General features: G+C 40.4%; 1 protein-coding gene and 1 non-coding gene across 6 annotated transcripts in view; both read left to right on the top strand.

Moving 5' to 3' along the window:
* The window catches only part of CHRM3 (cholinergic receptor muscarinic 3), a 546,556-nt gene that overhangs the window by 415,139 nt on the left and 116,700 nt on the right, over positions 1–14,717 (top strand). The window lies entirely within an intron of this gene.
* Positions 7,454–7,526, top strand: TRNAR-CCG. Its single transcript has one exon. It is a non-coding gene; the product is annotated as a tRNA-Arg (tRNA).

The following is a 14,717-nucleotide window of genomic DNA, read 5'->3' as shown; positions in this document are numbered from 1 at the left end:
CCCATGCAGGTCATTGCAGAGTATTCAGTAGAGTTCCCTGTGCTATATGCATGAGTGCATGCTCAGACATTCAGTCGAGTCCAACTCTTGGCGACTCCGTTGGCTATAACCCTCCAGTATCCTCTGTTCATGGAATTTTCTTGGTGAGAATACTGGAGTGAGTTACCATTTCTTCCTCTGGGAGATCTTCCCAAACCAGGGATCAAACTCGCCTCACTTATGTCTCCTGCATTGACAGGTGGGTTCTTTACCAATAGTGCCACCTGGGAAGCCTATGCTATAGAGTAGATTCTTATTATTGTAGTTATCTATTTTTTATGTAGTAGTGTGTAGTCTTTTAAATCCGACTCCACATACTGGTCTAAAGAAGAGGAAGAGGAAGGGTCCAGTGTAAAGAAGAAGCTCTTGGGTTTTCAAGATACAGAACAGGTTTTCTCACTTCCCCTTCCTTGCATCTAACTGTCACCGCTGTCCACAACGCTGGCTACTTTCCCACCTCTTTCTCTCTGAGCTCCTTGGCCACTGCATCATTAGGCTAGTAGAAAAAAAATCCTATTTTTTTCCTATGCCCTTTTTTCTCCCTGATTTCCCCTACCAAGATCATGGAAGAAAAAAAAAAAAAAACCTGCTATTTATATGTGTGTTTATGTATTACTGAGTACCTGCTATGAACTAGGCATTATACCAGACACAAGAAAAATAGTGATGAACAGCAGTTTCTGCCCACTGAGAGCTTTCATTCTGTTCAGCAAAAAGCTTCTGAGATGCAGAATTAATATTCAGACATCAGCCAAAGAAAGCCTCGCTGCCTTCAGTTTAGTTCAGTCGCTCAGTCGTGTCTGACTCTTTGCGACCCCGTGGACTGCAGCACACCAGGCCTCCTTGTGCATCATCAACTCCTGGAGTTTATTCAAACTTATGTCCATTGAGTCAGTGATGCCATCCAACCATCTCATCCTCTGTCATCCCCTTCTCCTCCTGCCTCCTCCTGGTAAAACCTTCAAAAAGATAGAAATAAGAGTCACTTTCCTGCTCTCATGTAGATCCTAGTCAAAACAAACCTTGAGAAACTTTCACTAGCAACGTGTCTTTTAATATTCACAAGTGGGTGAGATCATTTTTTTATTTTTTACTCTTATTCAAATCTATAAATTAGATGACTTCCAAATGCATTGTTCTCCCCTTGTTTATAGCAATTTGTTAAAACCAAAATGTGCTTGTATGAAACTACAGGATGCTAGGACTTGAATGAATTTTAGAGATGGTGGAATTCATGGCTCACAGAGAATACCTAGTTCTTTCCAAGAACACTCACATCGTGGGCCACAGGGTGAAGTCTAAAATCTGAGTGTTGTGCCCTGGGCTTGAGGCTTGTTCATTAAGCTGTAGCATTACTGGAGTCTTCAGTAAATTATGACATGCCTGAGTGACACAGCTATGATCAGCATTCTATAGCTAGACTTAGCCTGTGTTTGTGAATAGACAAGTCACAGATGCCATTAAACAGGAAATGACTATCCTTCATGATACAAGCATTAATAGGAAGGCAAGTCCTGAACTTGCTGGCTGTTCTTCTCAGCTAGAGAGAGTTTGACTTGGCTCACAATTATTTTTCAGGACACACTACACCTATGCTTTGGTCATTTCTCATCCTGTGTCTCATGCTTGGCTGTGTTTTAGAAATTTTAGAGTATGAATTACTGAGCTTCCATAAAACAGTGCTTTCTTAAAAATTTTGCCTTGGAAATTGTTTTTTTTTTAATTTTGCCTTAAAATCAGTCTCCATTCTTAGAGATATTATAACATTGGTTTCTTAATTCACTAGGGATTACATCAGGATTGTTTCTTTCAGTGTGGTTTTATCTTCTGTTTCAAGAGATTAAGATTTTGTCCGCCTGTGGAAGAGGGGTTAATAAAATCATGATGATCTCACCATCTTTTGCTGGGATGGAGTCGTGGGGAGGGTTCTAATGAAACCAGTGGGCTTTCTTTTGATAAGAATCACCTCTCAGATTTTTCACCACGTTATCACAATTCCAAAAAAGAGTGAAGGGGAACTTACCCATATTAGGGACTTTTTCAAAACTGATGGTAAGCAATCAGATCCAAATCCGAAGCAAAATGATTCCAAGAGACATCCAAAATTTTACCTAACAGAAAAGGACATTCACATCATGGGCCACAGGGTCAAGTCTAAAACCTGAGTGTTGTGCCCTGGGCAGAAAAGTTAAACATATCAGATTGGAAATCATGGAGTGAAAGCCCCTGTAAACGCTCTTATCTTTTGAGCTTTTAAGCGTAAAAACATTTCCTCTACTAGCATTAAGCAAAGGAGCCTGAATGGTGGAACGGGCATATCCCCTTAGCTTTTTGAGGAATTTAGGGAGTTATTACCACCTTCCAGGTTAGGAGTGAGCAAATGTATAACTTACAAGAAATGAAATGTAATTTCTCCTCCAATTACCTGCTGTCAGTTGTTTAGGTCAGAACGTTTTTCTCTTCTGTGTAGCCAATATTTCTACATGGAAAATATAGAGATTACGGTAAAATAAATGATACTCCAGCTATTACCTCTAACATTTCTGACAGGAAACAATACAGAATGTACAGGATAATAAATGGTAGGCTAAGTATTTGCTGTAATGATGGTGTGTACATGGTTGAGGGAAAACCTTACAAGTGTAGCAAACACTTTAGCATGAACTTGAGTTTTGTCTCACCTACTTAGTAGCTTCTTCCTTTTTTATCATTTCCCCTTGGGCCGACCTGTCATTTGTATTAGATTGATTGTATGACCATCATATAACTCAAACAGATGTATCAGTAACATGCAAGGTTTCAGAATTTAGGGCCAAAGGAGTTGTAACCAAGAATATGTTGTATACAATCTGTATTTTGTCTTAATTACTGTCACTTGGGCACTTGATCCCTAATCTCTCTGTGTTTTTATTCTCCTACTAGTAAAATGTGGGAGATGGACTCTACAAATCTGAAGGTTTCTTTCAGCTCTAGCTTGGTGGTTATAATTACCACCCTTTGAACAAGCAGTAGTGTTTCTATTTATTAATTTGCACACTTTTATAAGATATGAAGCCACTTCTAAGATGAATCAGTAATTGATAATAATTCATTGCTGTGTCTCCATTTCATTTTTCTCTTCCATTCTATATTTTTAAGATGTTTCTGTTCATATCAATGAAATTAAACAGAAGGATGGCCACTATGTTGACCAGATAACAGTACTTAATTTGTTGTCACATCTCAGTAAATAACTAATATTGGATAGTTTCCAGTGAAGCTTATATTATCTTTATCTGAGAACAGATTATTCATCTGTTCATTAACTCACATTTACAAACTAACTGTTGATGTTCCAAACCTTTACAGTATTAAACTGGTTATTCGTAAGAGTGTACAATCATCTTTAATAATTATTTTATACTTTTTATATGAAAAAAAAACAATATCTTGCTGCAGCAACCATGTTTTTTTAAAACCCCAAATTAAGGAAATATTAGCTTCTCTGATGTTAACTTATCCACAGTTCTTTGATTTGATGGGCAGCATTTTGAAAATGAACTGACATAAAGAGGTAGAAAATAAGGAATATTTTTATTGATGATCTTTAAGAATAGTTTTATTCAAGTAAATGAGTTTAATGAATACTTTTATTGCGGAATCTTAAAAGTCATTTTTCCTGAGATCCTCCAAGAGAATATATGCCGTTGACTAAGTGACTTTAATTTTTTTCACCAGTGGAGTTTAATTGCATCAGGAGTGACTGGAATAAGCACTGGAGGTTTCAGCCCCTTGTGTTGTGAGTTCGCACATCGGTTCTTAGAGGGTGTGTTCTGATTAATCGTTTCTGAGGCTGATTTCATGCCTGCTGTCTGAGTTGGCTCTCATCCAGTCGTTGTTAATTGTCCAAGTACATGCTTATTGGAATCAGGCAGGAGAATAAAGACAAAGGCCTTTCTCTTAATTTCTTTGTTTATTTCCACCCTCTATAAAGTGCTTTAATAATGTATGATAATAATGGACTCCTTAAGTGGGTTTACTGTAACGTAGAAATGAGGAAAACATTGAAAAGGGTCCCAGTTTTTAACCAAAAGTTGATCCTTCTTGTGTTTTCGACAGCAGCAGTTTTTTTTATTTTTTTCAGATTTAGAAGAATTGCACTTTGAAAGAACTGAAAAGTTTGTTTATTTATCTGGCAGCACAGTAGATCTGACCAATTTGTCTTAGTCTGAGCTGAGTATAAATAAACTATTATTTCCACATGATAAGGTATAAGGGGAGTTTATGCTGGTATTTTTATGTTGACTGTGTTTGGTGACATTTGCATTCTGGCATGAGGAGCAGAAAAGAGACTTTTTTTATAGTCTTCTAGTTACGCATATTTTTTAAGTTCATCAGAGAAATGCAAATGCTGAAAATCCTAATGCTGTTGTAGTTTGTTTTAGGACATTTGTTAACTACTACTGTTAATAACGAATATGTATTAAGTATGCACCCAGATGGAACCTCATCTTTCTAGAAGAACATCTAAAGTTAAATATATATATATAAGTTTTGATGTTTTTCCTCTTTCCTCTGTACTCTATCTTTTCTATTAGAATTGAAGAAATAAAACTAGAATAAGATGAAGTAGAGGAAAGCAAAAAGCAATCACGGGGGGAAAAAAGTGCGAGGGAGTGGAAAACAGTGATTTTACCTGTATGTCACAGAGGGGAGAAAGTCGTGACACATTTTTCAGAGATAGGGGTCTCACAATGAACAAACATCCCAAGAAGGGCTTTCAGTGTAAGTTTCCAGTTATTCCATAAATAATGAACATGGACTGGAAATCAGTTGTGTGGACTTCGTGTACATTTTGGTGCACTTAGCTATTTGCTTTAGGCTCTTTTGTCCACTGGCAGGGGTCCACGGTCAGATTACTTAGCTGATCCACCTCTTAAAGGCTTTCTGTCCGTTGCTGCATTGATGAAAGGCATGTTCCCATTTTTCTTTCTTAGCATCCATCACTTCATACTGCAGTCTATTTCATTCACTGTTGTTTGTAAACCAAGTAAATGAATTCTTCAACTGCATAAGTGTTTCCTCTCACATTACACTAATAGTTATTGTAATGAAAGTAAGACAAAGAGGCCTGAATTTTACCTAAATAATTTGGTTTAAAAATATGAAAATGGTTAGGCCTGTTGGAAGGAATACCTCAATTATGTGATAGGAACCTCTTTATATAGTAGATGGCTGTCTTCAGTGTGTAGTGTGCAAAACAACAGTAGCAGCTTGTATGATATGCCTCATTTCTTCCCCTGTGGGATCCATTTCCTTTGGCTACACAGTGTTTTAAAAGTTCTATGTTCAGTGCACTAGTCGACTAAGAGAGGGGCAACTAGGGCACATATAACAAATTGCTGCCTTGACTCTATGCCTGATGCGCACACTTAAAAATTAAAAGGTCCAGACCCAAATTCCATATTCCCATAGCCCCAAACCTGCTCCTTCTGTCTTTTGACACCTCTTTTTTTCCCGTTTGCTCAGGTCTAAAACTTTGGGGTTATCCTACTTTTTCCTTTCTCTCCTATTGCTGTTGGTTCTCTCTTAAAAAAAAACAAAAACAAAAAACCCAGCCAATTCTACCAGCCCCACACCTATTTCCCAGTCCAGTTCACCGTCAGCTCTCGTTTGAGTCATTTTAATCATCTTCTCCCTGCACTCCCTGCTTCCATCTTTGAATACGCAGGTTTTTCCATATTCTCAATGTGGCAGCCAGCACAGTTCTTACACTTACATCCATTACATTCTCAACATCCTTAATGAAAGCTCTACATCCGCCTCTTCTCTCATCCGGAATAAAATCTAAACTCTTTGCTGGCCACTGAGCACCAGGTGAGGGGCCCCTGATGCTTCTCCAATGTCACCTCCCACAACCTTCCCCTCCCCTCCCTGCCTGGCCCACACTGGCTTCATCTCTGTGTTCCCACACAGTACACATGCTCTTTGGGGGGGCCGCCTGATATTACTGTTCCTAAGTTGTCGTCATGCCTTGCTGTCTCTTCCCTTGGACCTCTGTCCACTATCAGGCTCTCAGAGAGGCCCCCTTGGGCAACCCCTAAATAAGTAGCTTTTCTCTACAAACAGGTCATTTTCTTCCTCATGACTTTTATTTATTTTCTTTCATGGTGCTTATTAACACCACAAATAGATATATAAAATAGATATATATTTTATTGGCCAGGTCCCCGTCCTGTTGTGGAATAGAAGCTTCCTGATGGCAAACCCTGTTTGTCAACTCCTGTTCCTAGCACATAGAACAGGGCCTCTCACACAGCAGAGAGTCCATAAATAATTGTTAAATGAATGAGTAATGCAAGGCAGAAATCTTACTCTGTACAGTGTCAAATGTTTCTCAATGCTGAACCTTCTTGGGGAGAAAAGTAGCTCTGTAAAATACCAAAGAACAGGAACCTCCTTGGTGGTCCAGTGGTTAGAAATTCACACTTCCGCCATAGGGGACATGAGTTCAATCCCTGATTGGGGAACTAAGATCCCACATGCCATGCAGCATGGCCAAAAATAAATAAATACATTAAAAATTTAATAAAAATAAAAAACTACCAAAGAGCAAAGACTACTTTGCAAATCCTAACTGGCACATATCAGTAGGAAGAGGGGGATTGTTACAGGCTTAGAAGTCGTTGAAGCCTTCACCGTCCAAATAAGACCAGGGTTCAGGCCAGGATAAAAGGCAGATGCAAGAATTAGATGCAAGTCAGTGGAGAGATTGTCGATTATCTGCAAACATCAGGGAGACAGCGGGAGATTTATTACTGGATTCTGAGGAATAGAAACCACAGATGCTTATGTCTATATCCTGGAGGTATTTTCAGTGGAGCCTCATTTGAAGCTATGGGAGTAGATGAGTATATAAAATGGAGAGTGTAGCTAAAGAAGGCAGAGACTGGACCTCAGAAAGTGGCTGTGTTTAACAGACAGGGTGAGGGGTTAAATCATGAAAGGCAAAATAGAAGAGAAGGCCAGATATGTTGAAAAGAAGCCAAATAATGAAGTGTCAAAGGAAGAGAAGACATTAAAAGACAAAACCATTTCAAATAATGAAGAAAAGTCTAGTAGAAGCAGAACTCTTGGAAGGCCATTGGACTTAAAGCTTAAAAGGTCATGGGTAGACTTTGTGCGCCATTTAAGTAATGGAAAGGGATGCAGGCTGGATGGGATGGGCTTCAGAGTGAGCATGTGGGTCAGCTGGGTGGCTGGTACTGATAACAGGCTCAGGAATTTAGGCAGGAAAAGGACCGAGATATAAACATGATTAGGAAGTGAGGGAACTATTCTTAGGAGGCGCAGGAGAGAAAGCCACCTTTCTTTGCCTGTTCCCAGGTCAGAGGAGCCTCCTCACAGAATCCCTCAGCCCTTGGGATTAACCAGTTCCCTGGTGGTCCAGTGGTTAAGATACTGTACTCCGAATGCAGGGGACCCAGCTTCAATCCCTGATCAGGGAACTAAGATCCCACATGCCATATGGCCCCAAAAAAGAAAAAGAATATCTTAGTCCATCATCTTAGATAACCCACCAGTTCTGTTGTTATCTGGCCATACTATAGAAGATGCTCCACCAGCTTTGTCCCTTTTAGTGACACAGGCCCCCTTGTAGGTCCAACTGGACTTACTTACAGTCCAACTGGACTTACATTGACTTTTTGCCTTTTCTGCTTGACCATCTTTCCTAACATGACACATCCTATTGTATTAAGGTGAAAATACTGCTCAGCATGGCACTGTCCTAGAGAGAAAATAAGAGCTCTATAAAGTACAGAACAGCATTCATTGCCTGGCAGCTTCCAACGAACCCATGAATTATTAGCGACAGAGTCAAATGAGCACATGTCAAAGATGAAACTGCATACAGGTGTCTGGAGAGCACACACAACTCGTTACATGCTCTAAGAGTTGCCATAAAAAAACTGCTTATTGCTGGTCTTCTGAAAATGGATTTTAATTTCTTGTTCACACCAGGTCTTTTATTTTTTGTTCAACACTAGTGATATGTATAGGGATGTAAGCGTAATATATTAGAACACTGAGCAGTTGTTAATTGGGCTGGAGATAGGTAGTGAAGTAGAGAAGAGAATAGATAGAAAGACAATTAAGGCATTTTTTTCAAGATTTCCAGGTAAAGAGCACCCGTCTCCTATATTTTTCACTTCTCTTTAAAGTGGATGATCTCTAAAGAATAGCTAAGTAAATTTCTAATGGAGCAGCTGGCAGGTTCCTGTAGGACCAGCTCACTGCTCGCTCCGGCCTGGTTTCCAGTGAGAAAACCCTCAGGAGAGGGAGGACATATCACTGTCATCTCCGCATTCCTCACACCATTTAGCACAATGTCAGGCTCGCATTAGATGTTCAATGACTGTTTGCTGATTTCTCCATCTTACTTAATCACAGTAGGTTAGAGCCCGCAGTTCCTTGGAGATGATCAAGTTCAATACTTCTCAGCTTTAACAGGCATACTGATCACCCAAGGATCTTTCTAACATGCAGCTCAGCTCCTGTGGGTCCGCGGTGAGGCCTGATTCTTCATTTCCCAGCAGCTCCTAGGGATGCGGCTACCACACTTTGCATAGCAGGGATCCATGGAGTGCATTTCCCACGGGGCCACCCACTCCTGTGGGTGGGCTGAGGGGACCCAGAGCCACAAGATGATCGAAGTTCTTCTTCCCGAAGTGTCAAAGGTGGTTGAAGAGAAATTGAACCATGACATTTTAAAAAAAAATTTCAATGAAGATTTAATATGAAGCAGAATGCAAAATGTGATTAAGAAAATTTGTAAGAAAAAAAATATAAGCTGTTACAAAAATGTAAGACAAATGGAAGGGACTTTTTTTCACTTGAGAATTCCCTCTTCAGTTTACACTGCCAGCCGGCCTCCAGGGGATGCACCAGATGCTCTTAGGGGCACCTTAGTGGGAAAGCTTGAGAAGCACTAATATAATACTAATGAAGAAATAGGCCCCCAAGGAGGTTCACGTAGCTGGTTTGTTTAATAATAATAAATTTTATTTATTTTTAACTGAAGTATAGCTGATTTACAATGTTGTGTTAATTCTCATTGTATAGCAAAGCCATTCAGTTATACGTGCATGGTGGTGGGGGTTTTGTGGCTAAGTCATGTCTGACTGCTGCGACCCATGGACTGTAGCCTGCCTGCTTCCTCCATCCATGGGATTTTCCAGGCAAGAATACCAGAGTGGGTTGCCATTTCCTTCTACAAGGGATCTTCCCAACCCAGGGATCAAACACCAGTCTCCTGTACTGCAGGCAGATTCTTTACCAACTAAGCCACCGGGGAAGTGGCTTTTTAACTGAAGTATAGTTGATTTACACTGCTGTGTTAATTCTTACTATGTGGCTAATTAATTCAGTTATACATATGTAAATGTATGTGTGTGTGTATGTACATATGGTTTATATTCTTTTCAATTATGATTTATCACAGGATATTGAACATAGTTCCCTGGGCTATACAGTAACACCTACATAGTATAATAATAACTAACTTTTACTGGACTCTTACTACATATGAGCCATGCATTGTGTAGAAAACATATTGTATCACATTTAATATCAGGCTAGTTTTCTCAAGTCACTGTTGTTCCTATTTGTATCTGGGGAAACTGAGGCTTCAAGAAGCTGGATAGTTTGCCCCAGAACTTACCTCAAAGTCCCTGTTGTCAAGGATGGTGTTTCAGAGCCTCCTGAATTACATTGAGCTGGGGCTAGAACTGGATTGTTTCACTTCTGTCCAAGATGCCACAGAGAGGCTGGGATAAAGCAGACAGATGCACTTGGCATTGCTTAGATTTTCTAAAGAGTGCCTTTGACAATTATGGAATGGTGTCTAGTAAGAATCAGGATACTTATCCCTTCCTGTTTCTTTCATGATAACAGTAAGCAGATTACCTAGGTTTTCTGCTCAGTAACTGAGCCCTGGTTCTAGGCTCAGAGAAATCAGTACTTTCTCACTAATGTGTGCTTTTCCTGCCAAGCAGCCTTCAGTGTTAAAGGAAAAGAGTGTCTCTAATGAGCTTTTATAAATTGCATTACTAGGTGACAGTTAATTGGTTTCATTCCTTATACAAATGGGATTAAAAGAGTAGTGCCCAGAGTACTAGAAAGAGTGGCTGCTCCACTTCTGTGCATTTCAACTCAGCATTCTGGAAGCTATCCAGATTCATCATCTAGATTTTTCCATGCTTGGCATACTGCACCTTCCTTGTCTGGGGTAACAAGTACGCACTGAGCTCGTCCTGGCTCTCCCAGTGGTCATGTATGAATGCGAGAGTTGGACTGTAAAGAAGGCTGAACACTGAAGAATTGATGGCCTTTGAACTGTGGTGTTGGAAAAGACTCTTGAGAGTCCCTTGGACTAGAAGGAGATCAAACCAGTCAATCCTAAAGGAAATCAATCCTGAATATTCATTGGAAGGACTGATGCTGAAGCTGAAACTCCAGTACTTAGGCCACCTGATGTGAAGAGCTGACTCATTAGAAAAGACCCTGATGCTCGGAAAAATTGAGGGCAAGAGGAGAAGGGGATGACAGAGGATGAGATGGTTGGATGGCATCGCTGACTCAATGGACATGAGTTTGAGCAAGCTCCAGGAAATGGTGAAGAACAGGGAAGCCTGGCATGCTGCAGTCCATGGGATCACAAAGAGTCAGACACGACTAAACGACTGAATAACAGCAACATCCTGGGATGAGGATAGATGCACCTGCTGCCCCCGATCTACCTGGTGACCAGGGGCAGGTGCAGTGGAAACCTCAGCCCCAGTGTCAGGTCTGATTTTCTTGTGTGTTATGGTTCTCTCGTCCTATAAAAATAGACCAGATTTTTTCCTCTTCCTTCTAATCCTTGGTATTTCCAAAAGTGATAAACTCCAGGTCATTTCTGTGAAGTGAGATATTTTGTAGAGGTCTGGGTTTGGATGAAGGCAAGCCACCTTGAAGTTAGACAGTCTGACATTACTGAGATCATCTGTAGCTCCCAGGGTAAGTGGAAACCATGAAGTTTTGTTTCTCTCTCATTAAACTAATAACCATTAAGTGTATGTTAAAGGAAAAATATGAATCTAAACCGCACAATATCATCATTTTGAAACTTATTTCATACTGATGGCTGAGAATATGTAAAAATTTAACAAAGCTCATTAAGCAAGAAATACAACAGGAGCTGAGACACCACATGGCAAAGCAGTTCGGAACACTTCCACAGGAACTTCTGTTTAAAACTCCACGCTTCCACTTCAGGGGGCTTGGGTTCAATCCCTGGTGGGGGAATTAAGAGCCCACATGTCACACAGTGTGGCAAATAAGTAAGCTGTATATAAGAGTTAAAAACCAAAACAGATTTTAAAAAACCAAAACACTTCCATGCCTGTGAATTACATGCTAACCACCCCGTCCAACTTATTGGTGTCATCTGTTTATTAGCAGCCATAAGCAGTGTATAGACTTTCTGAGAGTACAAAGCTGAGGGTCCTAGAACTCACTCTACATGTGAACAGCATGGGTAGTCAGCTCTAAATTTTAATTTGACGTTTAATTGAGAGGCACAGGGAAGCTGCCCCGTAGGAAATTATGTCCTCTAATGAAGCTTAAAATCCACCCTATGTAAACTGTGATTCCTGCTAAATCAGACCCTGCTCTTCCCATTGTCTTCATAATGCAAATATCCCTGAGAAAAAATAATACATTAAGTTCCGCAGATCACACCATGGAAACATTTTCAGGCTCTTCCTTCCTAGTATAACAGGGTGGAAAGCTATATTTTCCTAATGTACAGGGATATAAGGTCTTAATACCTTCTTTCCAGGAAGTATCCTTTCTGCTTGAGCCATTTTGATATAATCTCCTGTTACAGTGGGCTTCCCGGGTGGCTCAGTCATAAAGAATCCGCCTGCAAATGCAGGAGTCATAGGCGACATCCCTGGGTTGGGAAGATCACCTGGAGGAGGAAATGACACACTCCAGTATTCTTGCCTGGAAAATCCCATGGACAGAGGAGTTTGGTGGGCCACAGTCCACAGACACAGCTGAGCACACACACATGCATGTTATTGAAACACGAAGCCTAACACATGGCAGCAAATCAGAAAACACTTTTTTTAAAGCACATCCTGCTGCTGAACTTAGGTACATATTTGCTTTATCACTTATTAACTTGGATATATAGTGGGGGAAATAGAAAGAATAAAGTACTTAAAGAATACAGGGTAACCATCTTCATCATCACACTCTTTTCAAAAACATGAGTCAGTTTACCAGATCCTTTTTAAAAGACATACATTACATTTACCAGAGAGTGTGTTGTATCACCACATTACGTTAGAGTCCTGGGAAACATTTTCCTTTTTTATCAGCTGGAGCTGATACAAAGAGTTTTGAATTTCAAGAGGTGACCAAATCTTCTACTCATCCTCACTGTGATCATTTCACTGTCAAATTTAAGTATAGACAAAATTCTTAAAGATCAACTTTTTTTCTTAGTATGAATTTTCTAGTCTTAGCCACTAAGATAAAATCTGAAAGTGGTAAAGAACCCATCTGCAATGCAGGAGACTCAAGAGACATGGGTTTGATCCCTGGATCAGGAAGATCCCCTGGAGAAGGAAATGGCAACCCACTCCAGTATTCTTGCTTGGAAAATTCCATGGACAGAGGAGCCTGGAAGACAACAGTCCATGGGGTCTCAAAGAGCTGGATGTGACTGAATGACTAAGCACCACACATGGTTAACAAGTTAAATGATGCAAGGCAGCCTAAGGGTATATACCACACATCCCAAGCAGAGTGGACCGATCATCAGGTGATGCAGAGAAGCAAGGCACCATCTCTTCCTTTCAGAAATGTCTATTGGAGCTCTCAGTCACTACCTTTAAATGCCATCAAAGTGGCATTTGTCTGAATTTAACTCTGCTGTGGTAGACCTGGGTACAGCACCAGACAGACTGGTATCTTGCCATTCTACGACTTGCCAAATTTGCCAACCAAACCAATGTATTTTTTAAACTATGATGATTAGAGGATTTATAGTCTCCAAGAGCAGTAGGAATTATGCTAATGGGAGAAAGGCAACCTTCCCCTGCTCAGGGAACATTTGTCTCTCCTGGGTGATGACAGCTTTATGATTTTACTGTGAAAATCCATGGAAGGTGCTTTTACAAAATCAACTGTCTTTTGAAATATTTCCAAGGGCAATGGCACAGGAAAGGGAAACCATATTTTAAAGCAGAAGCTGAATAAAACTTGGGAGTGAAAAATGAGATGTCGTTACTATGAGGGGAAATTGACATTTTTTCACTTGATTCTTCCCATTGCATCCTCACATATCATCCATTGCATTTCTTTATTCAGAATGCACCACACTGTGGAAACCGTTCTTCCTGTGGCAAAGACTTGTGCATTTGCTGTTTGACATTCTCTGGGAAAGTCTCAAAGTTCCGGGCCTTTGAGCTGCATTCTTCCTGCTTGGCTTAGGTGGAGAGCCACTCCACCTCTTCTCACTGCTGGAAGTCTTATCCTCATTTCGATCAGAACTGCCTTTTGTTTTGAAGGGAGTTTGTTTTGCAGTCAGGTTTCTAAGGGAAACAAGCTGATGGGGATCCTGACCTCCACAGCATCTTTCTCATACACCATGTGGCCCACAGGGCTTGTCCAAGTTCATCCTCAAATCCTGTGACTCAGCGTGAGTGAAATACAGTCCCTTCCTCCTAACCGGGGCTGACGAAGCAGCAGAAGATGGAGCTGTATCATTCTTCAAAATCTTCCTTCGCTTCTCACCTTGATCCTTTTCCTTTCTGTGTCCATTTACTCCCATATTTTTTTTCCTCTTGGTGTCTCTCTGGCTGTGATTTGTGCAAACTCTTTTTCTTCCCTCTAAAAATTTTCTTCTTTATCATTTCCTTGTATTAATATACCTACTCTTCATTTCTTCTCATTCTTCTCAGAGATCATTAACTCATTTCCATCTCCTATTCTTCCACTATCCTAAAGTCATCCTTTTCTCATTTCCTTCCCTTTTATATTATGTCCCTTCTAGACCTAAAGTAGGGGCTTCCCAGGTGGCGCAATGGTAAAAAACCCACCTGCCAGTGCAGGAGACACACGACACGTGAGTTCAATCCCTGTGTCGGGAAGATCCCCTGGAGTAGGAAATAGCAACCTTCTCCAGTGTTCTTGCCTCAGAAGTCCCATGGATAGAGTTGCCTGGAGGGCTCCAGTCCATGGAGTCAAGTGAGCATACACACACACAGACTTAAAGTAAGTCATAATGATGAGAGTAATAAGTATAGCATGTTGAAGCTGCTATATTTCAGGACGCACTGGGCTACATACTTCACGTTTGGCATCTCAGTTAATCCCTGCAAATGAGAGGGTGGTATCATGCTCTTTTAACTGATGAAAATCAATGAGGTTCATACAATGATTAGCTGACAGAGTTGCTAGTCCAGTGCCATTTATCTGAGTCACCAAAAAAAAATAAATAAATAAAAGCCATGGCTTGCTTATGAGCTATAACTCATAGGCTTCCGATGAATTGGAACAAATTTTATGCCATTTCTTTCAGGGTATTCACTGACCTGTATCCAGTGATACTGATAAATTCCTTTTACTGTAAACCTATCAATAAG

The sequence above is a fragment of the Cervus elaphus genome, chromosome 15 (genome assembly GCF_910594005.1).
Source record: "Cervus elaphus chromosome 15, mCerEla1.1, whole genome shotgun sequence".
Taxonomy (NCBI): Eukaryota; Metazoa; Chordata; class Mammalia; order Artiodactyla; family Cervidae; genus Cervus; species Cervus elaphus.
The sequence above is the reverse complement of the archived record's forward strand: the minus strand, read 5'-3'. Positions and strand labels throughout refer to the sequence as shown.